This window comes from Mustela nivalis (genome assembly GCF_964662115.1).
Source record: "Mustela nivalis genome assembly, chromosome: 4".
Taxonomy (NCBI): domain Eukaryota; kingdom Metazoa; phylum Chordata; class Mammalia; order Carnivora; family Mustelidae; genus Mustela; species Mustela nivalis.
In genome coordinates this window covers 26,224,285-26,250,108 of record NC_139023.1, presented here as the reverse complement: position 1 = coordinate 26,250,108, position 25,824 = coordinate 26,224,285, and the positions used below count along the sequence as shown (strand labels likewise).

The window sequence follows — 25,824 nt, the reverse complement described above, 5'->3', positions numbered from 1 at the left end:
AGGGAAACAACGTACTGCTCCTCCTGCATCTCTTTTGGTTACAACTGAACTCACTTAGCAAACAATAAAAGAGTAAGTGAAACAAATTTTGCTCTTTTTAAGAGCTGACATTGCTATTTTGATCTTTTCCCATAGACTCACAGAGGCAATCGTGCCAATGACAGATTTTATTCTGTTCGGTGACATTTTCTTGACGGAGTCCCAAGTTTAATAAAATGGAGAGACATTTTTTCAAATCGACATAAAGTCTTGTGTCTGTAAGTCATAAAATCTAGAAGACACCTCGAATATGTAGCCCAGTGTTTCGGTTTTCCCCCAGGGTGGTTGAAGAACAAAGTCATGAAGCTGGCTGAAAAATTCGATGGCGTGTCCACCAACAAGAGAAAAATTGTCACTGAATCTGCCGTGAGGAGTAATGACTATAAGGCAAATAATGACACTGTGGGATTAGAAGGAGGGAGAACACTATTAAAATGCTCTTGGTTTACTTAAATTACTCTTAGTTTACGTACTTGAAGGAGTTTGCGTGTTTAAGTGAATTACACCGGAGAACTCCAACGGCCCTGAGCATCTGTGTTATTAACCACGAGGAACCTGCGTAGACACCTTGGCTAACCTCTTCCTTATCCGCTGAGGTAAACATGCCAGAAAAGGGATTGGGTTTGGCCAAGAAAGAAACATTCTTTATTCCCTCATTTTTTTTTTCCCCTTTGTCATAAGGGAGTGCTCAGCTGGTATTCCAAATGCTCACGTGCAAAATGGAATGATCTCTGCCTGGTTGTAGTGGCTCTTCCTGTCCCTGGACATGCTGAGAAAGGCTATCTATGTCCATCCCCAGTGGGACATGTGTGACTTCTAACTCTGGAGGGAAGCTTACACTCCATCTAATTGGGTGGTCGACATTTGGACTCAATTTTAAAAATTCTTTTTCTTCTGCAGTCCTTATACACCAAACAGAATAAAACAAGTGTGCTCAATTTGGTTGTGTCTGGGCTTGAATTTTCATCCAACCGTACCTTGCAGCTTAAAATGTAAAAACAGTTAGACCAGATGACTCTTGCTGTCAGAAAATCAACTCTTAAGAGGTGTGTGTATGGGAGCCCATGTGTGTGTGTGTGTTTGTGTGTGTGTGTGTGTGTGTGTGTGTGTGTGTGTGTGAAAGAGAGAGAGAGAGAGAGATCTCAGCACAGAAACATAAGGGATCACCAGATGGTAAGCTAGGTGAGGGTAGATCTGTTTGATTAAGCTTTGCATTTCTCATGTCTCTGTTGAGTACCGGGTACAAAGCAGGCATTCACGAAGTGTTTCATTCAGTGTTTTATTATTTTTTTTAAATCAGGTATGTACTATTATTCCCACTTCCTAGGTGTGGAACTGAAATGCAGAGAGGTTAAGTAACTGCCCTGGGGTTGCACAACTAGTCAGTGAGGGAGCCCTTGCAGTCTGACTCTAGCATCCATGCTCCCGATCAAGCCACCCCCGACCCCTCTCTGCTGTACTGGCCAGTCCACACACAGCAACAAGGCAGACCCATGACAAAGGGCTCTATCTACCTAGGGCAAACCTTCTTTTCACCCACAATTATAACTTTAATAAGGACACAGGATTGGGCTGAGCTGTACTGACCAGGAAACAAAGCAAGAGCTTCACGAACCAACATTCATGTGAGAATTCTGTTGGCCCAACATTGTGTGTGCCTGCGTGTGTATATGTGTGTGTGTGTGTGTGTGTGTGTGTGTGTGTGTGTATAGACTGACACAGAAAGAATACTTACCAAATATGGTGTTTTTAATCTCAGGGTGATGGGATTTCAGGTGAATTTGACCTTTTCCCTTACGTTTTCTTGTGTTGTTTGAATTTTCACAATATTTACAAATATACAAATCATATAATGAAAATAAACATACTCAATTATTTTTTATGGCGAAATAAACAGTAATGGCTCTGGAGTCAGGTAGGGTTTGAATCACTTTGTCCCTGAACTTGGGCAAGTTTCTCATCCTTTCCACCTTGGGCTTCTTTATAGGCAAACAGGGCTCATGGAAGGGCCAGCTCGGGTACTGGAGGGAATAAGCAGGACAGAGGACAGGGCAGGGCCCTACTCACGAGTGTTGCTACTCTCACCAGGCCTGAGGATGACAATGAACGACCCTGTGTTCAAGTTGCTCACGCAGGTGGCTTCTGGAGAACAAATGGAATTTGCATGCTGAACACCGCCCATGGACTGTCTCATGTCCAAGGACGGCCAGGCTACCCTGTGGCCACAACTCAAGCAGTTAAACAGGTTCCGACTCCATTTGGGTTGCCAAAAGCCCTTTTCTGGTTTGTATCAGGAGTTCAGATTAGGCAGCAGCTCTCCTTATGACTCTACCCTTGACTCTCCTTGCGTGGGAATCTGCGTGTGAACAACACTCCAGAATGTTTAGTCCATGCGTCTCCTTTCATGCAGCCAAGGAGGAGGCATTTCACACGAGACAGATACTGTGGTTCCTCTCCTTCATCCTGTCATTACACGTGTGCTCTTTGAAAAAAGCAGCGATTGGCAATAAAATCCATCCATGATGGGTGGAGAGAATGGAGACAACCAGGTTTCACAGCTTCACGTGGGGCAGAGGACACTCCTCGGCCAGGTCGTGGCAGCTCAGAAAAGAAAAACGCAGGAGTCCTGGGTCTGAGCTGCCATACCCACACCTTGTCACCTCCCCTGGTTGTTCGAGAACTTCACGCTATTTGGAGGAATTTGTTGACTTCCATGGCCAGGTTCAGTAGGAACCTGCATGCCAAGGTTTCCATAACCACCAAAGCCAGACAGTGACGGGGGGCTCCTCTCATCAGTAATTGTAATTTTTTTTCAGTAATTGTTTTATTCCGTCACAAGAGCCTACCCTCTCTCTTCCATCACCCTAACATACCACCTGTGCCCTAGGTCACCTCTCCTCAGGCTGTCCGGCTTCCAAAGAGGTGGGGCTGCCTATCTCAGGTTGGGGGTCTCTCACCCAGAGGCTGAGCCTTGCAATCAGGCTCCCTCAGGTAAGACTTGTGCTTCGGGGGAACTGGTCTGTCGGTAAGGGCTGCAGGGAGGTATCTGGCTTCCAGAGGGGCCAGAGGTCAAGTTCCTGGTAGGGTTGTGGCCCCAGTGGTTCTGCCCACGTCTAGTGGGACAGTCATTGGTGTTTCCCTGTCAGACCATCCTAGGTTTTGTGCCGTGCTCTAGGAAACTTAGCCTCAAATCACCCCATATCTTCTTACTAAATTCTCTCTGTGTAGTTAGCAACAAGCTTCTTTACGTTCAAAGAAACCTGAAAGGTGCAAGTGCTTAATACCGCCCGACAAATTTGCTGCTGATAAGTCATGTACTTTGAGTCTCTGAGCACAAGCGCACCCTTTGCCCGCCCTTGTGTCGCCGTCCAGGACAGAGGTCATCTGAAGGAGCTGGTCACCACTTCCCACACTCCGGGATTCTAATACCCTCACTGTTCCTCATGTGGATTTTTGTTCCCATGTCAATGGTTCTTAAATTTTGCCGTACATTACAATCATCTGGGGAGATTTAAAATCTCTAATTTAATCTCAATCAAATTTAATGAGCCCCCGGGGCCTGGGATGGGGCATGTGGACATCATTTGTTTTTATGTGGCCAAGTCTCTGAGCCTATGGTCTCATCAGTGGTTCTAAAAGTACCTCCCAGACCAGTGTCACCTGAGAGGTTGGTAGAAATGCAGGTTCTTGAGCTGCCCCCAGATTGAATCAGAAATGCTAAGGAGTGTGTGTCACCCCCACACAACAGCCCTTCAGGTGGCTTCATTGCACACTCGAGTCTGAGAATCAATAGGCTAAATCACTCTCAGGCTGTCATGTAGGCATCTTTAAAGCTTACTTTGTACTCTCGCAACAAAGAGATCGTCATACCGGTTTCTGCTTAGAGAGAATTTTCTGTGTCCCAAAGTCCAGATGCCAAATCCACTCTATTCCCCCCACTCAAGTTTAGGGTGAATCTGTTTTTTTTTTAAAGCCTAAAGTATCTATTTCATTATGTTTATTTAACCAGACTAATTTAATTTTGAAACGTTGGATGAAAAAGAAAATAAAGGTATTGCATGGAGCGCTGGGCGAGGTGCTTAAATAATGAATTTTGGAACGGACACACACACACACACAAATTAAATTAAATTTTAAAAAAAGAAAAGAAGGGGGGTGCTTAGCATACAGAATACAACCTGAGATTTGAACCATAGCAAATACACATTACATGCACGTACACAGGTGCACACATTCACACACATGTCCACTCTCATGGATGTACACATAACTCCATGAGGTGACTATGGCCAGTCCCTAGCAGCACTCCTGGATCTAAGGGACAGGAAGAAATTGGTGGTCGACCATGAAAAACCTAAATGAGGTCCTGCATTGCTTAGCAAAAACCCCTACAGTCCTCAGTGAGCAAAGGTTATCCTGTGACATTTTCTGGGTAACAGAAGATTGACTGTGCTTTCAAAGTCAGCTTCTGTTCCTTCCTGGCAATGAGATGAGAATAGAAATTTTAATCCTGTAGTAACAAGTACCATCAATACATGGTTTTATGGTTGTTAATTTTATTATGACTATGATCATCATTATGGTGATGGGCACCCGGAGGGCTTCCAAATACAGCAATCCACTGGAGACTTGCAAGCACAAAGAAGGATTTTCTCATCACATTTCTTTTTTTTTTTTTTTTCCATGTCCAATCCTGAAAAAGGAACCCTCAAAAAAAAAAAAAAAAAAAAAGACTTGAGAGGGGAGGTTGGGTAAACTTTCATCACAATACCCCTTCCCCAACCTTCAAAATAAAGAGGAGCATCCAGATTTCAGGACATCATATAAGAAAGTGGGTAATTAAGAATCCTAGAAGACATGTATTCTGTACATAATATGCTCCTTTTTTGTTACTTTTAAGAAAGCATTGTGAATTGCAGCCAACACCCTTCCCTGAAGGGCCTATGAAGGGACCAGCCGAAAAAGAAGAGGGGCAACTGGGTGGTTCAGTTGATTAAGCATCTGCCTTTGGCTCACATCATGATCCTAGAGTCCTGAGATCGAGTCCTTCTTCTCCCTCTGCCCCTCCCCGCCCTGCTCGTGCTCTCTCTCTCTCAAACAAATAAATAATTTTTTTAAAAGAAAGGAAAAAAAGAGAAATGTTTACACCACATCTTCTGCAGTGGAAGCCCTTAGAGGAGATCATTGCAATTTAGAAGTGAAGAACACAGAATGCCAGAGGTCCCAGAAGTAATGATAAAATCACAGACAACATTAATTAAGCACTTAATTAATACAAACTCAACACTAATTGCCAGGTCCTGAGATGAGGACTCCCCCTCATGTTATCTATGTCCAATCATGGTACCGATAGAAACTAAGGCACAGAGACATTGCATAAATGAAGTCTTCCAACTGGCGAATACCTAAATTTAAACCTGTTTGCCACACCTGACCAGCCAAAGAGTTAAAGGTGACTATCTTCATTCCATGATGGAAGCCTCTGGCGTTCTGCTTACCCCTGCTATAAAGATAAATCATATTTACTGTCTACCAATTATGTGATCAGTACTGCCTTAGTTTGCAAGGGACGTAACGGTGGATGAGGTCAGCACAGACCATCTTCTAGTGGGGGTACAGAACAATAATTGCAGTAGGACGTGCTCAGTGTCACCTGGGGGTTTCTCAGTGGGAGTCATCACTGGGCTGAGACCTGACAGCCTTATCACTGGGCAAGGAGGGTGAAGAGGATCCCAAGTGAGGAAACAGGCTAGTGAAGGACAGGGAGCCAGAAAGCATGGCCAGAAAGCAAGATGTGAGTTAGCTTCCTCAAGGGCTTTTGAGTTGCCCTTGATAACTGAGGAGTCATTGAAGGGTCTTCAGTAGGGAAGGTCTTGACCAGATTTGAGTTTTACGAAGATTGTCCTGATGGCGGCATGGAAAAAGTATAAGGTTTGGTAGCGGCTGACCGGAGGCAGGGAACCCATCAACAAATATTTATTGAGTGCCTTCTAGACCACCATTTGAGCATTGGGTTCTGTGGTCAGCAAGATGTGTTTTCTTGGAACTCCCATGCTAATGGGGGAAGGAAAAAGAGTAAGTCTCCACACACAGAGTCCATGGTAACCTCCCTTCCAAGAGAGGCACCCCTCATCTCAAACTACTTATACTGAAAGATTGGATTTTTCTGCCATTCATCCCAGACTGATGTGTGATTCTAATGGGCATGATTAGTACATCCTCATGCCACAGGGGACCCACCACCCGAATATGACAGCACCTGAGCTGCCTGCCCCTCTGTCCCAAGAGACAAGCACACTGATTTTGCACATAGATGTTGCGGCAATGGGAAATTGCAATAAACACATTAAGCCCTTACTCTCAGTTGCTCACAACTGGGGAAGTTAGGAGATAGAAGGAGGTCTGGAGGAAGGCTCAGTGATGGAGGCACCGATGATACCAGAGATGTCTGGGCAAATGTATATGTGTGTTTGAATTTTAACCCATAAATTCTGGTAGGAAGGGAACTAGGCATGCTCATTTCCATTAGTTCCTTCAAATCAACTTAAATCTGCTTCTTTTTCAGTATCCCAGCACCTGACTTACTAATGTAAAAGATAAAGCTTACTGCAAAAGACTTAGGGTGAAAAAGAAACGAATGATATCGTTAACCATACTCTTTTTCAGGGCCATGAATGATAGGGAAGGGAAGCCAAGTAGAAGAGACCCAGAAACAGGATGATTCCTAGTAAACACAGCCAGCATGGTGACCAAGCCCCTGCTGGTAGGAAACTCTTATTTTCTCAAGAGCCCTTGACTCCATGGTGAGGTCCAAGGTCTAAAACCTGAAGAGAAATTCTGGTTCTCTCAGATGTTAGAAGCAGAGGGAGACCCCAGCTTTCTCCTGTTGGGCAGCCAACACTGGAACTGTCTCAGTGGCTTTTCCTTCACTCTGCAGTTAAGTTTGGGGATCAGGGCCTGGCTCCAGGAACTCCTGGTGGCCCTCAACAGTGGGACAGGGCCTGGCTGTAATGAGCCATCCCAGAGAAGCTCTAAACACCACAGAGAAACACTTTGGAGGCCTTCCTACCCCAAGAGAAATTTTCTAACAAACATGGCATCCAAGGGAAAGGGCACGCAACATTTCACCTTGCTTGTAGGGTATTGGGAAGCCTGGGGTGGAGGGCAACTCTGTCCTCCCCACCTCCCCCTTCCCTTGCCTCCTCTCACTCACCCTTCACTGGTAGTTCCCAGAGAGCTAGTCTCCCTCAGCATTATCACTGGGGTGGAGGGTTGGGGGGAACGTGGGGTGGGAGGTGTTAAGGAAGGCTTTCTGTCTCACCTCATTGTGGAAAATGGCCTTGTCAGTCATCTCAAATGCAGGGTCAGATGTAGTCACAGACCAGGATACACTAATACATTAATAGAAAACTATTAATAGAAAACTATACTATGTCCCATCACTAGGCCAACTACCACCATACTATGCATTGATACTTTTACAAAGATGATCCTTCCATAGAAACACCATTATAGTATATTGTATTTGTATGTGTTTTAAAATAGTAAGCATTTAAATATAAACATGTTTTAAATATCACAGTTACCATTTTCTCACTTTTTAAAAAGTAAACTAAGAATCTCAAATAATGGAGATTGTCTGGCCTTCTCCCTCCGTCTAAGACGCTTTGCTTCTCCCTCACACATCCATCCCTGGGAACCTGTTCAGTTCATTTCCTTAGTTAAAAACAAACCAAAAAAGAAAAACAACAACAACAAAAAGAAAGAAAGAAAGAAAAAGAAAGAAAGAAAGAAAGAAAGAAAGAAAGAAAGAAAGAAAGAAAGAAAGAAAGAAATGATTTGCCCAGCAGGGGGCAGCAAGAGACAAAGAATATAATATAACATTTGGCTTCACCACCCCCTACCCCAACCCCCAACTTCGTCTAAAATTCTAGATTAGAAGGGTTTAAATTGGGAAGAGGGTGGTAGGGGAGCAGGGTCGGGATCCAAACCACAGAACCCAAATTCATAAAGTTAAGTGGATGCAGAACTTGCTGGAACAAGATCTACCAAGAACAATAGTTAGGCTGCCATTTTTTGGAGCTCCATGGAAGAAAGCAGCCCACTGGAATTTTTAAAGAAAATCTGAAGAGAAAGAAAGAAAGAAAGAAAGAAAGAAAGAAAGAAAGAAAGAAAGAAAGAAAGAAAGAAAGAAAGGAAGGAAGGAAGGAAGGAAGGAAGGAAGGAAGGAAGGAAGGAAGGAAGGAAAGAAGGATCTGGTTCTCTTTGGTGACATCCACAAACTTGGTAGTATGAATGTGATTTAGGAATGAAAGAATGAAAGAATGTGGTTCCCTTTGAATAAAATCTCACAACCTGTATTCATACCACTATGAATTGGAAACATGCCCCTCACAGGCCAGGAATACCTGGGCAGTTGGTAGGTGTGGTACCCAGCATGGGGCATCTTAGGTAGAACTCACCTGTCCAGGTAAGCAGAGATGTGAGATGCTGGAAATCAGGGGGAGGAAAAGAGGCATGTGGTCTGGGACAGAATCTTTCACTCGCCCAGGTGGCTGAGTTTACCCTCCTTGAGGTGGGTAAAAATGTAAACCCTAGGGCGGCCTGGGTGACTCAATTGTTTAAGCATCTGCTTTTGGCTCAGGTCATGATCTCAGGATCCTGGGATCGAGCCCTGCATCGGGCTCCCTGCTCATCGGAGAGTTTTGCTTCTGCCCCTTTCCCCCTGCTTGCGCTCTCTTGCACTCTCTTGAATAAATAAATAAAATCTTTATAAGAAAGATGTGAGCCCTGATATAAAGGACCCTAGACCTGAAGGAAGAGTGTAAGGAGAAACAAGAAAGAAAAGAATTATAGTGGGGGGTTCTAATCGGAAAATGTTGATTTGGGGTTCTGGGCTGTAAACAGTGTGATTAAAAATCCTTGCAACAATTACATGGAACACATGGGCTTGTGTCCATTTGGGGAACTCTATATAGGTTTCCCAGGGCAGACATAACAAAGAACCCCCAACCCGGTGTCTTATTACCACAGAAATTTATTCCCTTACAGTTCTGGAGACTAGAAGTCCTAAATAAGTTGTTGGTGGGGCCATGTTCTAAAGGCTCTAGAGAAGAATCCTTCTTTGTCTCTTCCTAGCTTCCCGTGGCTGCCAGCAATCACTGCGGGTTGTGGCTGGTTCGATTCCTGCCTCCATCATCATATGGCCTTTCCTGTAAGGATGTGCTGGGTGTCTGATTCTCCTCTCCTTTCTCTTACAGAGATACCAGTCACCACCCTGATCCAGTATGATCCCATTTTAGGGTAGCTTATGACATCTACAAAGAACCCGTTTCCAACTAAGGTCACATTCTGAGGTTCTGGGTGGACATGAACTCGGGGGAGGACACTATTCGATCCACTATGTATCCCTAATAGTAGTTATATTATGGCAATAAAGCCAGAAAATGCTGCTCTCAGATCCTGGCTCCCCTTCCTCCTGCCCCTTAGTCTCCCTACACCTTCAAATGGTAGCGAGCGTCCCTACTGGGATTTTCAGACAGATCAGAAGTTTTCTGCTTCATGCATTCGGTGTGCAACAGTGGTGCAGCCAAGGGCTGGGAGAGATGCAGTGGAGGCTCCCCTCTCCCAAGAGCATACTGCCCCAGAGGACCCGTCCAGGGCTCCCAGAATATTCCAAGCATCTTCCCAATGGCTTTGCCCCAGACTTTAATTTCAGGAGTTTTACTTATTTGCTTGGGGTAAGTCTCTTGGGATAAGAACTTGGGATAAGATCCCAAGTTTTTGCTTGGGATCTAATTGGTTTATCTTTACTTATGAGATGGTGTGTGTCTCCTCCCAGGAAAGATACCTTGAAGGGGATATGTCCTACTTAGATGCTTCAGCGTCAGTGAAAGGTGGCAGGAATCTCAGAGCCCATTGTGGACCAATGGGGGAAAAGTCTGGGGGGATTTTGAGCAGAGCCATGATTCCTCAACCCTCAAGTGACATCCAGTGGGGGACTATGATGGTGGGAGCAGCCTGGCTGTAGCAGGGCTTTGTTCTGGCAATCTGGTGCAATCAACAGTCATAAATCCTTGGGGGCAAGATGCAGGAATGTTCAGAGTTGTGCCGCAGGCTCTTTATAGGAAGATTCCATGTTTCCAGTGGCTCTGACTTTGAGGCTGGTCTAGGCCTGGTTTCTGGGATTAGCCTCCACTCCAGATTCCCTGAGATGACTACAGAAGTTATTTGATATTGGTGTTCACTCATTTATTAGTCTGAAGTCTTTATTGTATCTCTGTGGACACATTTATTAATTCCGAATGTGGATTTGGGGGGAGGGCTGATAACAATCTTTCTCTGTGTAATCAGGGAAAGATTTTCTTTCCAAGTCCAAGATTTTTGTAAGCCTGAATTTTTCTGAATGAATCAATGAGAGCTCACTGAAAATGCTTACCTTCCACAGTCAGATTGGCAGAACCCAACTAGACACAAATAAATACTTTAAAGAGGTGCCCTCTCTCTGCCCTACCAATTCAACAAAGCTGTAAGAACATCTAACTTTCTAACAACTAGAGCCTTCCAGTGAACAGTGAACAATATTGTCTCATAGTTTCTGTGGGTCGAAAATCTGGGCATGGTTTAGTGGGTGCTTCACTGGAAGGTGCTTTGATCTAGAAATGTCAGCCAGATGGATTGACTCTGTCAAGAGTGTCATATCATTTGTTCTTTTGTAATAATTAGCATCAGGCTATAAACCTCATTTATTCATTCATTCAGCATATATCCAGCATCCTATGGAAGTCTGCTTTTAAAATGTCTCCCAACCGTCTCTACCTCTATCATGCACTTACATATCCCCTTTCACAGGAGTGTAGGCTGGGCTAAGTGACTTGCTTCTAATAAAAAGAACAGTGCAAAGTAATGGAATGTCACTTAAAAATTGGATCACAAAAGACTGATTTCAGTCTTCCTCTCTTTCTCTGTCCCTTTCTGTCTCCTCTCTCTCTCTCTCTCTCTCTCTCTCTCTCTCTGGTCTCTTCACACTTGCTTACTCTAGTGAAGTAGGCGGCCATGTTGTAGGGTGGCTGCCCCATAGAGAAGCTCATGAGGTGAGAAACTGAATTCTGTGAACTATGTGAATGAACTCAGGAGAATATTCTACCTCAGTGTTAATATTCTACCCTTGTGTTAACTGCATTCCAGGTTGACATTTTCATTCCAGCTGTTGAGAGACCTTGACTCGCAAGACCTGGCTAAGCTTACATGCCCAGATTTCTGATCCACAGAAACTTTGAGAAAATAAATATTGTTACATTGAGTCACCAAATTTTGGAGTAATTTGTTATGCAGAGATAAATGCATAATACACACTTCACTGGCTCTGAAGATACAAATTTGAAAAAAAAAAAATCCACGACTTTTTTTTCAAGCCATGCGATAATTTCTAGAGGAAGCAGTAAATGCCCTCATTGGATCTCTGTTCAAAACACAGTGGTTATATAAATGAAGATGTGATCTGGGTTTTTAGTCTAAATATATAGAATTCATGAAACTGGCCAAATGTTAAAGTAATTGGGAAAGACTTTAATAGTGTGAGATATCTCTGACCACTTGGAAATGGTACACTATGGACAGGAGACAATGCATGCATTTCAGAATAAAAGTGTCTGGAGCTTAGGAATCAGGGATTACATCTGCCTCTGCAAAACCCATCTTTACTAAAAGAACACTGAAAACAAAACTAGACAAGGAAGCTTTCCTTATCTAGGAAAACTTTAGGAAAAGTTTCCTAAAGTTTTCCCACCCATTTCTGTCACCTCAGTTTGAATCAGCATTATATTTTTTGCTTTAGATCAGTTGTAAAAGATAGACTAACAGTAAAGTTTACAAACCATATTTATGCCAACAGGAATAGAAAGACTTTGAAAAAAATCTAAAGGAAACCCTCTTGACAAAATTTTGGGCCATGATGCTCTGACTCAAGATACTGGACTTTAGGATCTGTTAGAAATATCCTGAATTTCTGCTCTATCCATTTCCAAGTTGCCAAATTTAATACCAGAAATTAGGTTGCTACCCTCCATACAGAGTGAAGATAGGTAATGGACTACAAGAGCCTGAAACTCAGGAGAAGGGTCCATGCTGGGTGTGATCTGCAAGGACGTGGTGGAGGTAGAGAGAACTGAGCTCCAAGGACTGAAGCCTGATACACTCCAGTGATAGGAGGGCTGGAAGAAAAGGAGTCACAGAGAAAACTGAGAAGGTCTAGCACAACCCAGTCCAAAGCCAGGTTCACGGGGCAGTGCGGGGTGGGGAGGGTGGCGAATGTTCATGTTGACTCATAAAGATAGTGTGCTTGATTCTTTCTGTCCTATGTCCTCACTGTTAGTCATCTCATTTATTCCCATGGCTACTACATAGTCACCCCTATGAAAATGATTCCGAAATCTATGTTTCTATCTTATCTCTGGGTATCTTTGCCTGGATATGCATATCTAACTGGCATCCCAGCACAGCATGTCCCTAAAAAACTTGTCTTAAATCTCCACACAGATGCCATCTTCTCCTGAAAGACCTGGTTGGATCACCTTCCTTAAGTAAGCCTCTTATCTTTTCACAATCTCCTTAAGTTATTTTATTCTCAGTAATAGCACTTGCCAACATGATGTGTTTATTTCTTTGTTCCTTCTCTCTCTCCTATACTAGACTAGAAGCCCCATGAGAGCAGGGACTTGGCCTCTTCTGTTCCTGATGTATCCTTAGCTCCTAAAATGGTCCCTGGCCATAGGAAGTGCTTAGTAATTATTTTCCAGTTCTGATTTTTTGGAAGCCTCTCATTACTGGATTTTCAAAATCAAACTTAATATTTTAGTAAGTTTCAGTAAATTTAAAATTAAAATAACTTCTAATTTTGAGATAATTTTAGGTTTACATGCAGTTGTAATAAACAGAAGGGATCCATTGCACCTGTTACCCGAGGTCTCTCATCTTACAAAAACTGCTGTGCAATATCACAACCATAGCATGGACATTGATACAGTCAAGACAGAACATTCCCATCACCACAAGGATTGCTCATGGTCCCTTTTATAACACATTCACTTCCTTCTTGCCCCCACTTTCTTCTTAGTCCCTGAAAACCACTCATCTGTTTCTCCATTTCTAGAATATATCATTTCAAGAATTTTGTATCATCAGAATTGTGGAGTATGTAAGCTTTGGGGCTTTGATTTTTTTCACTTAGTGTAATTCTCTGGAGATTGATCTGGGCTGTTACATGTATTAACACTCCCTTCCTTTTTGTTACTGAGCAATCTGACACAGTATGCATGTGTCTGTTTGATTAACCATTTAACCACCGACGGACCTCTAGGTTGTTCCCAGTTTAAGGCTCTCACAAATGAAGCGACCATAAATATTTGTACAGGTTTCCCTGTGAACATGTCTTCACTTCTCTGGGATAAATGCCCCAAAGTGTGATTTCTCGGTTGAATGGTAGCCGCATATTAAGATATTAAAGAAATTGTCAAACCGTTTTTTAGAGTGGCTGTACCATTGTAGAGTGATGTATAAATGTTCCAGTTTCTCCACATCCTTACCAGCATTTTGTGTTTTCTCTATTTTTCACTTCCATCATTCTGATAGGTGTGTGATGGCATCTTGTAGTTTCAGCTTCCCTTTCCAAAGGTCAGCGATGTTCCGCATCTCTTCATGTATTTATTTTCCATTTCTATATCCACTTGGTGACATGTCTGTTTAGGTCCTTTGTCTATGATTTCATTGGGTTTTGGGAGTGGTTTTTTGTTTTTGTTTTTGTTATTTTTACTGTTTTTAGGGTTATGTATTTAGATACTAATCTTTTCTTGGATATACAGTTTGAAAATGTTTTCTCCCAGTCTGTATCTTGTGTTTTCCACCTCTTACCAGGGTCTTTCATAGAGTAGAAGTTTAATTTTCATGAGTTTCAATTTATCAATTTCCCTTTGACGCATCATGCTTTTGGTATTAAATATAAGTTCCTTTAGATTCTGAAGGCTTCTCCTTTGCTTATTTTTTTCTAAAAGCTTTATAGTCACATTTAAGCTTACCATCCATTTTGAGTTAATTTCTGTATAAACTGTGAGACTTTGGCTAAGGTTGGTTTTTTTTGTTTGTTTTTTGTTTGTTTGTTTTGTTTTGTTTTTGCCTATGGATATCCAATCATTCCAGTATTATTTATTGAGAAGTTTGTGTCTCTTCCCCTGAAATACTTTTCTGCTTTCGGGGAAGAAAATTAGCAAGAAAAATGGCATATTTTGGGAGTTCTATTTCTGTCCCAGTGATCTGTGTGTGAAGTCCTCTGGTAATACCACACACTCTTGATAAGTGTAACTATGTAATAGATGTTGAAATGAAATAAACTGATTCCTCTCACTTTATTCTTACTTTTCAAAAATGGTTTTAGCTATTGTAGTTCTTTTGCCTCTCCATATGAATTTTGGAATAACATTATTATACACAAAAAATACTTTGCTGCCATTTTGGTAGGAATTTCATGAAATCTCTCATTTTGGGGAGAATGGGCATCTTTGCTATTGAGTCTGACAATCTATGAACATGGCTTCATTTATCCCTTTATATCTCTTCATTTATTTAGATCTTCTGTGATGTCTTTCACCAGCATTCTGTAATTCTCAGTATTCAAGTTCTATACATGCCTTGTCAGATTTAGACCTAAGTATTTCTCCCCTACCCCCTCAATTGTACATTATAATTGCAATTGCAATTTCAGTGTCCATATGTTTTGTATTTCATGCATTCTATTTGCTAATATTTTATTAAGGATTTTTTATGTATATATTAATGAAGAATATTGGTCTATAGTTCTCTTTTTTATGTACTGTGTTCGTTTGGTTTTGGTATCAGGGTAATACCACCTTCATAAAATGGGTTAAGAAGTATTCCTTCCTCTTCTATTTGGTGGGGGAAATTGTGCAGAATTGGTTTGATTTTTCTATATGTGTTGAGTATATTTCTCCAGTGAAACAATTTGTGCCTGGAGATTTCTTTTGGTGAGATTTTAAAATTACAAATTTAATTTCCTTAATAGTTATAGAGCTATTGAAATAATTTCATATTGGGTGAGTGATGGCTGTTTGTGCTTTTCAGTCGAAGAAGTTTATCAACATGTCAACACGATGTCAAATTTGTCATCAACAAACATCACATTTATGTGTATAGAGAAATTCAGAGTATTTTATCCTTTGTTGTTGCAGGGTCTGTAATGATACTCTTTGTTTCATTCCTGATGTTGATAATTTGTGTTTTCTTTTTTTTTTTTCTTTGTCAGTCTTGTGAAAGGTTTGCCAACTTTTTAAATCTTTTCTAAGACTCAGCTCTTCCTTTCATTGATTTTTGCTTTTGTTTTTCTGTTTCAATTTCATTGTTTTCAGTTTTTATCTTTATCATTCCCTTCTTTCTACTCATTTTAGGGTTTGTTCGCTCTTCTTTTCATATATTCTTGAAATGGTAGCATATACTATTTATTTGAAAGTTTTTTTCTTTTCTAATATATGTATTCAATGCTATAAGTTTCTCTCTCCCCACGGCTTCACTGTGTCCCGGTTTTTTATTTCAGTTTTATTGACATGTAATTGCCAAATAAAAATTGTATTTACTTAAGGTATACAACTTATTTTGAGATACACGCACACACACACAGAGTGAAATAATCTCCAAAATCAAGTTAATTAACTTCATTTCTCATTCTATCAACCTATCTTCTATCACTTCACACAGTTACTATTTTTTCTGTGTGAATGAGTGAGTGTGTGTGTGTGTGTGTGTGTGTGTGTGTGTTAGGTACACTTAAGATTTACCATCTTAGCAAATTTTATGTCTACAATACGGCATTATAACTATAGTCACATTGCTATACAAGAGGTCTCTAAACTTATCCATCTCACAAAACTGAAACTGTCTCACACAGCTTTTTTTTTTAATTTTTTTTTATTTTAAGCATAACAGTATTCATTATTTTTGCACCACACCCAGTGCTCCATGCAATCCGTGCCCTCTATAATACCCACCACCTGGTACCCCAACTTCCCATCCCCCACCCCTTCAAAACCCTCAGATTGTTTTTCACACAGCTTTTTAAATGGTGTATTATCATTTTCATTCAATTTTTAAAATATTTCTCTTGAAACTTTCTCTCTGATTCCCAGAGAATTTGGAAGTGCTGTTTCCAAGTGTTTGGAGATTTTCCTGTTCTCTCTTTTATTGATTTCTAGCTTAATTCCTCTGTGGTCTGAAAACATGCTCTCAACACTGTAGGATTTCCATTCTTTTCAATGTGTTGAGGTTTGTTTTATGGCTCAGGGTGTGGTCTGTCCTGGTATGTATTATACGGGCTCTTGAAAAGAATGGGTATCCTGCCCTTGTAGGTAGAGTACTCTGTAAATGTCAGTTCTATCTTGGGTTGATGGTGCTGTTGAGTTCTTCTATATCTTTGCTGATTTGGTTCTGTTTTGATTGTTGAAAGGGGGCATTGTGGTCACCAACTTTAATTGCGGATTGGTCTATTTCTGTTGTCAGCTCTATCAGTTTGGTTTCATATTTTTTGTACCTCTGTTGAATAAACATTTAGGATTACTATGTTTTCTTGGTGGATTAGCCCTTTTATCATTATATATGTTCTTCTTTGTCTCTGGTAATTTTCTTTGTTCTGAGGTCTACTTTATTTGATATTAAAATAGCCACTCCTTCTTTCCTTTAATTAATGTTCACATGATGTAACATTTCCCATTCTTTTGGTTTCAACTGTACTACATCATTACATTTGAAGTGAATTTCTAATAGACAGCATGTAGTTGAGTCCTGGTTTTTAATTCACTCTGTTAATCTCTAACTTGTAATTAGTGTATCTGGACAATTTCCATTTAATGTAATTATTGATGTTAGTCCATAAGTGTGCCATTAAAATTTTTGTTTTCTTCAGTTTTCTTTTTCCTTCCTTTGTGTGAAGGTTTTCAGAATTTTGGTTTTTATTTAACTAGAGTATTTTTTTAGTATTTTTTATTGTATATTAATTTAGTTTTTAGTGTTTGCTGCACATACATAGCATTTTTACTGTATATTAATAGTATTTTACTGTATTTTAACTGTATATTAATTTTACTGTGTATTATAGTATTTTTACTGTATTTTTTACAGTATAGTATTTTTATAGTACTTTTCCTGTATACTAATATAGATTTTTTTAGTGTTTGCTGCACATATTACTTTATATCTACAGAAGTTAATACAATCTACTGGTTTTGCAATTTTACCAACTCAAATGAAATGTAGAAAACTTACCTTCCTCTATGTCCTTTTATTTTCCCCATTTACATTGTAATTATTGTAGATATTTTCTCTACATACATTTAGAACCCTAGAGACAGTACTATTTTGCCTTCATCATCAAAAAATATTTTAGAAAATGCCAGAGGAGAAGGGAAGTCCATTATATTATCTGCATGTGTTCTTTGTTCCTTCTTGATGGTCCAGGGTTTCTTCTTTTATTGTTTTTTTCTGCTTAGAGAACTTTAGTTAGCCATTCTCTCGGGGCTGATACACTACTGACATATTTTCTTAGGTCCTTCACCTGAAAAAGTTTTATTTCTCCTTCATTCCTGAAACACATCTTCACTGGGAATAGGATTCTGAGTTCTTCCAGCACTTGGAGAATGTTGTGCACTGGCTTCCATGGTTTCTGATGAGAAATGTCATCCAAAGTCATTCAACTTGTTTTCCCCTTTAGGTAAGGTTTTGTTTCCCTCTTATTGATTTCAAGATATTTGCCTTTATTTTTCCGATGTTTGACTATAAGATGTTTTGATCTTAATTCCTTTAGGTTGGCCCTGTTTGGGGTTCATTCAGCTTCTTACATCTGTGAACTCAGATCTTCTGCAAAATCTGGGAACATTTCAGCCATTATTGCTTCAAATACTTTTTTGGCCCCACTCTCTTTCTTTCTCTCTTCTGGGGACTCTGATGACATGAGCGTTAGATCTTTTGTTATAGTCTGACTATCTTTAGTAGAGAAAACGTCAGTCTGATAAATTGCAGGTATGGAGTTTGCCATTTTTCTTACAGTCCTTGACCAGGCACTGCATTCAGCATGTACGCAAAAAGAAATCTACGCCCACTGTGAATCCATTTTTCTCACAATGCAGTGACCTTCTGTTAGGACTCCCATATTTCTTTCTTTATTAAGGACAGGTTGGGACTTCACAGTGTTTAATGGGCTCTTTATCCCTTACAGACAGTTTTATAAAGGATATATAGAAAAAGCAAAATGAAACTTGGAATAATGAAAATAATTTTTATTGAAAAAGATCAAAGTGGTAAAAAGATTAAATATAATTCTTTGTTAAAAGCCTGGCTCTGAACATAATACCCCCTCAAAGAGGCTTGAAGAGAAATAAAATGATGCTCTAAAACTCCTAATGCAGTCTTCACAGCAGAGTGATTTCCACTTGATTAACAATTGGAAAGCCCTGTTATGCAAGCAGTTTGAGCTTCCCTTATTGAAGACGGGTGCTGCTGCTAAACAGTTTATCAGTGTTTATAAAGATGACAAGTCTATCACTTGTGTAAGCCCTGGTCCCCTCATATATGGGTTCATACTTTTGCTAGCCAGCAAACCAAATTTAGCTTGACTGACAGGCAAAGAGCCTAATGGAAGTCAGAACATCATTATTTGTCTACAGATCTCAAAGTGTTTCCGAAGCCTCCTGAACTTCTGTCAACATTTTTCACACTTTGCTGATACTCCTTCTTGAACATCTGTCTCCTAAGGTAGACTCTGCTCTGTGAAGTCTAATGAAAATCCCATTGTTATGGAACACCTGGGCGGCTCAATCTGTTAAACTCTGGCTCTTAGTTTCAATGCAGGTCTTGATCTCTTGGGTTGTGGGATGTGGGATCAAGCCCTGAGTCAGACTCCAGGCTCAGCGTGGAGTCTGTTTGAGATTCTTGCCCTCTCCTCCACCCTCCCCCTCCACTCCTTTCCCCACTTGCTTGCACATTCTCTCTATCTCTCTAAAATAAATGAATGAATAAATATATTTTTTAAATCCCATCTTTTTAATCATCAAACAGGGACCCTACATAAATGTTTGTCAAAAAAATACCTAAATGAACAAGATCTCTCTAGAAGTAGAGAAAAATATCTCCCCACTTCAAATTCTTTTTTTAAATTTTTAAAATTTTTAAAATTTCTTTCCAGTGTTCCAGAATTCATTGTTTATGTAACACACCCAGTGTTCCATGCAATATGTGCCCTCCACAATATCCACCACCAGGCTCACACAACCCCCCACCTCCCGCCTCTTCAAAACCCTCAGATTGTTTTTCAGAGTCCACAGTCTCTGAATGGATGGTTCGTCTCCCCCTCCAATCTCCCCCTTCTCCTCTCCATCTCTCCATGTCCTCCGTGTTATTTCTTATGCTAAACAAATAAGTGAAACCATATGATAATTGACTCTCTCTGCTTGACTTATTTCACTCAGCATAATCTCTTCCAGTCCCATCCATGTTGCTACAAAAGTTGGGTATTCATCCTTTCTGATGGAGGCATAATACTCCATAGTGTATATGGATTGTGTATATCCATTCATCCATTGAAGGGCATCTTGGTTCTTTCCACAGTTTGGCGACCGTGGCCATTGCTACTATGAGCATTGGGGTACAGATGACCCTTCTTTTCACTACATCTGTATCTTTGGGATAAATACCCAGTAGTGCAATTGCAGGGTCATAGGGTAAATCTATTTTCAATTTATTGAGGAATCTCCACACTGTTTTCCAATGTGGCTGCACCAACTTGCATTCCCACCAACAGTGTAAGAGACTTCCTCTTTCTCCACATCCTTTCCAACACACGTTGTTTGCTGTTAATTTTGGCCATTCTAACTGGTGTAAGGTGGTATCTCAATATGGTTTTGATTTGAATCTCCCTGATGGCTAGTGATGATGAACATTTTTCATGTGTCTGATAGCCATTTTCATGTCTTCATTGGAGAAGTGTCTGTTCATGTCTTCTGCCCATTTTTTTGACGTGATTATCTGTTTTGTGTGTGTTGAGTTTGAGAAGTTCTTTTAGATCCTGGATATCAGCCTTTTGTCTGTACAGTCATTTGCAAATATCTTCTCCCATTCCATGGGTTGCCTCTTTGTTTGTTGACTGTTTCCTTTGCTGTGCAGAAGATTTTGATTGTTAAAATGTCTGTATTTCCTAGAGCAATCTATACTTTCTTTTTTTTTTAATTTTTTATTTTTTATAAACATATATTTTTATCCCCAGGGGTACAGGTCTGTGAATCACCAGGTTTACACACTTCACAGCACTCACCCAAGCACATACCCTCCCCAATGTCCATAATCCCACCCCCTTCTCCCAAGCCCCCTCGCCCCAGCAACCCTCAGTTTGTTTTGTGAGATTAAGAGTCACTTATGGTTTGTCTCCCTCCCAATCCCATCTTGTTTCTTTTATTCTTCTCCTACCCACTTAAGCCTCCATGTTGCATCACCACTTCCTCATAACAGGGAGATCATATGATAGTTGTCTTTCTCTGCTTGACTTATTTCACTAAGCATGATACGCTCTAGTTCCATCCATGTTGTCGCAAATGGCAAGATTTCATTTCTTTTGATGGCTGCATAGTATTCCATTGTGTATATATACCACATCTTCTTGATCCATTCATCTGTTGATGGACATCTAGGTTCTTTCCATAGTTTGGCTATTGTGGACATTGCTGCTATAAACATTCGGGTGCATGTGCCCCTTTGGATCACTACATTTGTATCTTTAGGGTAAATACCCAATAGTGCAATTGCTGGGTCATAGGGCAGTTCTATTTTCAACATTCTGAGGAACCTCCATGCTGTTTTCCAGAGTGGCTGCACCAGCTTGCATTCCCACCAACAGTGTAGGAGGGTTCCCCTTTCTCCACATCCTCGCCAGCATCTCTCATTTCCTGACTTGTTGATTTTAGCCATTCTGACTGGTGTGAGGTGATATCTCATTGTGGTTTTGATTTGTATTTCCCTGATGCCGAGTGATATGGAGCACTTTTTCATGTGTCTGTTGGCCATCTGGATGTCTTCTTTGCAGAAATGTCTGTTCATGTCCTCTGCCCATTTCTTGATTGGATTATTTGTTCTTTGGGTGTTGAGTTTGCTAAGTTCTTTATAGATTCTGGACACTAGTCCTTTATCTGATATGTCGTTTGCAAATATCTTCTCCCATTCTGTCAGTTGTCTTTTGATTTTGTTAACTGTTTCCTTTGCTGTGCAAAAGCTTTTGATCTTGATGAAATCCCAATAGTTCATTTTTTCCCTTGCTTCCCTTGCCTTTTGCGTTGTTCCTAGGAAGATGTGGCTGCGGCAGAGGTTCAAGAGGTTGCTGCCTGTGTTCTCCTCAAGGATTTTGATGGATTCCTTTCGCACATTGAGGTCCTTCATCCATTTTGAGTCTATTTTTGTGTGTGGTGTAAGGAAATGGTCCAATTTCATTTTTCTACATGTGGCTGTCCAATTTTCCCAGCACCATTTATTGAAGAGGCTGTCTTTTTTCCATTGGACATTCTTTCCTGCTTTGTCGAAGATGAGTTGACCATAGAGTTGAGGGTCTATTTCTGGGCTCTCTATTCTGTTCCATTGATCTATGTGTCTGTTTTTGTGCCAGTACCATGCTGTCTTGATGATGACAGCTTTGTAATAGAGCTTGAAGTCCGGAATTGTGATGCCACCAACGTTGGCTTTCTTTTTCAATATCCCTTTGGCTATTCGAGGTCTTTTCTGGTTCCATATAAATTTTAGCATTATTTGTTCCATTTCTTTGAAAAAGATGGATGGTACTTTGATAGGAATTGCATTAAATGTGTAGATTGCTTTAGGTAGCATAGACATTTTCACAATATTTATTCTTCCAATCCAGGAGCATGGAACATTTTTCCATTTCTTTGTGTCTTCCTCAATTTCTTTCATGAGTACTTTATAGTTTTCTGAGTATAGATTCTGTGTCTCTTTGGTTAGGTTTATTCCTAGGTATCTTATGGTTTTGGATGCAATTGTAAATGGGATTGACTCCTTAATATCTCTTTCTTCTGTCTTGCTGTTGGTGTAGAGAAATGCAACTGATTTCTGTGCATTGATTTTGTATCCTGACACTTTACTGAATTCCTGTATAAGTTCTAGCAGTTTTGGAGTGGAGTCTTTTGGGTTTTCCACATATAGTATCATATCATCTGCGAAGAGTGATAATTTGACTTCTTCTTTGCCAATTTGGATGCCTTTAATTTCCATTTGTTGTCTGATTGCTGAGGCTAGAACCTCTAGTACTATGTTGAATAGCAGTGGTGATAATGGACATCCCTGCCGTGTTCCTGACCTTAGTGGAAAAGCTTTCAGTTTTTCTCCATTGAGAATGATATTTGCGGTGGGTTTTTCATAGATGGCTTTGATGATATTGAGGTATGTGCCCTCTATCCCTACACTTTGAAGAGTTTTGATCAGGAAGGGATGCTGTACTTTGTCAAATGCTTTTTCAGCATCTATTGAAAGTATCATATGGTTCTTGTTCTTTCTTTTATTGATGTGTTGTATCACATTGACTGATTTGCAGATGTTGAACCAACCTTGCAGCCCTGGAATAAATCCCACTTGGTCGTGGTGAATAATCTTTTTAATGTACTGTTGAATCCTATTGGCTAGTATTTTGTTGAGTATTTTCGCATCTGTGTTCATCAAGGATATCGGTCTATAGCTCTCTTTTTTGGTGGGATCCTTGTCTGGTTTTGGGATCAAGGTGATGCTGGCCTCATAAAATGAGTTTGGAAGTTTTCCTTCCATTTCTATTTTTTGGAACAGTTTCAGGAGAATAGGAATTAGTTCTTCTTTAAATGTTTGGTAGAATTCCCCCGGGAAGCCATCTGGCCCTGGGCTTTTGTTTGTTTGGAGATTTTTAATGACTGTTTCAATCTCCTTACTGGTTATGGGTCTGTTCAGGCTTTCTATTTCTTCCTGGTTCAGTTGTGGTAGTTTATATGTTTCTAGGAATGCATCCATTTCTTCCAGATTGTCAAATTTATTGCCGTAGAGTTGCTCATAGTATGTTCTTATAATAGTTTGTATTTCTTTGGTGTTAGTTGTGATCTCTCCTCTTTCATTCATGATTTTATTTATTTGGGTCCTTTCTCTTTTCTTTTTGATAAGTCGGGCCAGGGGTTTATCAATTTTATTAATTCTTTCAAAGAACCAGCTCCTACTTTCATTGATTTTTTCTATTGTTTTTTTGGTTTCTATTTCATTGATTTCTGCTCTGATCTTTATGATTTCTCTTCTCCTGCTGGGCTTAGGGTTTCTTTCTTGTTCTTTCTCCAGCTCCTTTAGGTGTAGGGTTAGGTTGTGTACCTGAGACCTTTCTTGTTTCTTGAGAAAGGCTTGTACCGCTATATATTTTCCTCTCAGGACTGCCTTTATTGTGTCCCACAGATTTTGAACTGTTGTATTTTCATTATCATTTGTTTCCATGATTTTTTTCAATTCTTCTTTAATTTCCCGGTTGACCCATTCATTCTTTAGAAGGATACTGTTTAGTCTCCATGTATTTGGGTTCTTTCCAAACTTCCTTTTGTGGTTGAGTTCTAGCTTTAGATCATTGTGGTCTGAAAATATGCAGGGAATGATCGCAATCTTTTGATACCGGTTGAGTCCTGATTTAGGACCGAGGATATGATCTATTCTGGAGAATGTTCCATGTGCACTAGAGAAGAATGTGTATTCTGTTGCTTTGGGATGAAATGTTCTGAATATATCTGTGATGTCCATCTGGTCCAGTGTGTTGTTTAAGGCCTTTATTTCCTTGCTGATCTTTTGCTTGATGACCTGTCCATTTCAGTGAGGGGAGTGTTAAAGTCCCCTACTATTATTGTATTGTTGTTGATGTGTTTCTTTGATTTTGTTATTAATTGGTTTATATAGTTGGCTGCTCCCACGTTGGGGGCATAGATATTTAAAATTGTTAAATCTTCTTGTTGGACAGACCCTTTGAGTATGATATAGTGTCCTTCCTCATCTCTTATTATAGTCTTTGGCTTAAAATCTAATTGATCTGATATAAGGATTGCCACTCCTGCTTTCTTCTGATGTCCATTAGCATGGTAAATTCTTTTCCACCCCCTCACTTTAAATCTGGAGGTGTCTTCGGGCTTAAAATGAGTTTCTTGGAGGCAACATATAGATGGGTTTTGTTTTTTTATCCATTCTGATACCCTGTGTCTTTTGACAGGGGCATTTAGCCCATTCACATTCAGGGTAACTATTGAGAGATATGAATTTAGTGACATTGTATTGCCTGTAAGGTGACTGTTACTGTATATGATCTCTGTTCCTTTCTGATCTACCACTTGTAGGCTCTTTCTTTGCTTAGAGGACCCCTTTCAATATTTCCTGTAGAGCTGGTTTGGTATTTGCAAATTCTTTCAGTTGTTGTTTGTCCTGGAAGCTTTTAATCTCTCCTTCTATTTTCAATGATAGCCTAGCTGGATATAGTATTCTGGGCTGCATGTTTTTCTCATTTAGTGCTCTAAAAATATCATGCCATCTCTTTCTGGCCTGCCAGGTCTCTGTGGATAAGTCAGCTGCCAATCTAATATTTTTACCATTGTATGTTACAGACTTCTTTTCCCGGGCTGCTTTCAGGATTTTCTCTTTGTCACTGAGACTTGTAAATTTTACTATTAGGTGACGGGGTGTGGGCCTATTCTTATTGATTTTGAGGGGCGTTCTCTGAACCTCCTGAATTTTGATGCTCGTTCCCTTTGCCATATTGGGGAAATTCTCCCCAATAATTCTCTCCAGTATACCTTCTGCTCCCCTCTCTCTTTCTTCTTCTTCTGGAATCCCAATTATTCTAATGTTGTTTCGTCTTATGGTGTCACTTATCTCTCGAATTCTCCCCTCGTGGTCCAGTAGCTGTTTGTCCCTCTTTTGCTCAGCTTCTTTATTCTCTGTCATTTGGTCTTCTATATCACTAATTCTTTCTTCTGCCTCATTTATCCTAGCAGTTAGAGCCTCCATTTTTGATTGCACCTCATTAATAGCTTTTTTGATTTCAACTTGGTTAGATTTTACTTCTTTTATTTCTCCAGAAAGGGCTTTTATATCTCTCGAGAGGGTTTCTCTAATATCTTCCATGCCTTTTTCAAGCCTGGCTAGAACCTTGAGAATTGTCATTCTGAACTCTAGATCTGACATATTACCGATGTCTGTATTGATTAGGTCCCTAGCCTTCGGTACTGCCTCTTGTTCTTTTTTTTGCGTTGAATTTTTACGTCTTGTCATTTTGGCCAGATAAGAGTAAATGAAGGGGCAAGTAAAATACTAAAAGGGTGGCAACAACCCCAGGAAAATATGCTTTAACCAAATTAGAAGAGATCCAAAATCGTGAGTGGGGAGAAAGGGGATAAAAAGAGGTTCAAAAAGAAAGAAAGAAAAAAAAAAGAAAAGAGAAAAGAAAAAAAAAAAGAAATGAAAAAAATTTTTAAAAAAAGAAAACACCTGAGAAAAATGTAAAAAAGAAAAAAATATATATATTAGATAAACTAGTAAAAAATCGTTAAAAAAGAAAAAGGTAACAGTTAAAAAAAAAAAATTTTACCCGAAGGCGAGAAGAAAAAAAAAAAAAAGAAAAAGAAAAAATTAAATTAACTGCAAGACTAAAAAAAATCACAGGAAAAAAGCCATGAGTTCCGTGCTTGGCTTTCTCCT

General features: G+C 40.0%; 1 protein-coding gene across 1 annotated transcript in view; it reads right to left on the bottom strand.

Moving 5' to 3' along the window:
• Positions 1-6,954: 6,954 nt before the first annotated feature.
• The window catches only part of LOC309863475 (uncharacterized protein), a 265,681-nt gene continuing 246,811 nt past the window's right edge, over positions 6,955-25,824 (bottom strand). Inside the window, exon 3 of the transcript XR_014311065.1 lies at positions 6,955-6,968. The gene's annotated coding sequence lies outside the window, so the exon portion shown is untranslated. The remainder of the gene's footprint in view (positions 6,969-25,824) is intronic.